The sequence below is a fragment of the Miniopterus natalensis genome, chromosome 13 (assembly GCF_054644295.1).
Source record: "Miniopterus natalensis isolate mMinNat1 chromosome 13, mMinNat1.hap1, whole genome shotgun sequence".
NCBI lineage: Eukaryota > Metazoa > Chordata > Mammalia > Chiroptera > Miniopteridae > Miniopterus > Miniopterus natalensis.
The window spans coordinates 25,699,877-25,701,578 of NC_142093.1; positions in this window are offsets into that span (position 1 = coordinate 25,699,877).

Here is a 1,702-nt window from a genome sequence, read left to right on the forward strand (position 1 = left end):
TTACTATGGAACTTAGATCCCAGATATCAATGGGGAAGATAGCATTTTGAAACGGCATGGGCCAGGTGGCAGCATGGAACTACGAGAGACAAGGTACACATACCTGCTGAAATGGACAGCAAAGCCAGGGTCGCATAGAATGCCTCAACCCGGGGACACATCTCACAGCGTCAGTAGAAGAGGGAGATGACCAGTATCAGTTGTTGTTCCAGAACCAGTCACGTAGGGGGATCTCGTTTGTTTGCTCATCCCCCCTAAGGCTTTCTGGGATTTTGCAACTGTTCACTCTTTGAAGAACTAGATTTTTACTATTCATCTCAGGGCAGAAGCGAAGGCATCATATGCTATACGAGAGAGTGTAGAGCTGGGTAGTGCAGGAAATGAATTCTGCCAGATCCAGCCTATGCACCCCTCCTGATACACTAACTGTTACTTAGCTCCTGGGCCTTAGTGTTTGTCCTACTTCTCCAATGGAGTTGTCATACTCAAAATGCTCTTACAGTTTTCACACCCTGACCATTGCTTCTGTTGCCACATCTTAAATACCACCAGTTGGCTCAGTTTCTCCCTGCAGCGATTTAGCTATTGTGGGAGCCATTTAGCATCTCCAGTACCCATTTCCAGTCTAAGCAGACCTACTGAGACTCTCGTTTCCCAGTGGTTACCTGAAGGGACCGAGTAGAATTCCCAAAATCGCAAATAAATTAGTCTTGTGGGCTGACCCTGACTAATGAGAAACAGAGCAGAGGAGGGAGCTGTCTGTTAAATATGCTTTCCCTTTCTCTCCTTGGACAGATTCTCCCAAGAAGGGGTGGCTCCATATGGCCTCTCCTTATTGTTCACCTGAGTTTTCTTATAAAATGGTGGTCAGCTCTTTAACGCAACAGGTAGTCTTTTCTTTTCCTCTTTCCTTGTGCCATGTCATTTTTTTCCTCTCACCATTTTCCTGGGATTCCACCTCCCAATAAGGCATTAGTATAAGAGCCCTGCTCCAGGCGCTGTTTTCTAGAAAATCAGGGGTAAGGCAACTTCTTACACAGGAGAGACATCAAGGTCACCACAAGAAAAAAAAATTACAGAAAAAACAAACAACAAAAAAGACCTCCCAACCAGGTACCCAAGTGATTTGGAATGTGTGAAGAGATTAATTGGGTAAAAATCAGGTACTATTTTGGAAGAAGAGGGGAAAAGTTACATAATCGTTTTCTCTTCCTGTATCCTCTGAGATGTGAGATGGGAAGGCATGTAAAGCTGCATCTGGAAGCTGGTAAGACTTGCTTAATTCTTGGCTGGGCAGGTGAGACTGCGCAGAGGACAGAAGCAGAGCCTTGCAGCATATTTGGCCTATGATCTGATCTTTAAGGAAGAGATGTAAAGGGAAACTTGAAGTTTTTACTTTCCAGCCTAGACTACAGGAATTTAAGCAGCTATTCAGGTCTGAAGCTTTTTAAGATTTTTCTGAATTTTCTCCCTAAACCAGCTATTTTCCAAGTTTCATCAGCCTCAGCAATTGGCAACTCAGTTCTTCCAGCTGCTTAAGCTGAGACCTTGGTATTACCCTTGACGCTTTTCTTTGCCTCAGAGCCTATATTCAAGCTATCAACAAATCCTGTAAAAGTCATCTTTATTTTATATTTAGGATTCAGCCATTTAAAATGGAAGAGAGATTCTATCACACAGTTCAAAACTTTACAATGGTTTT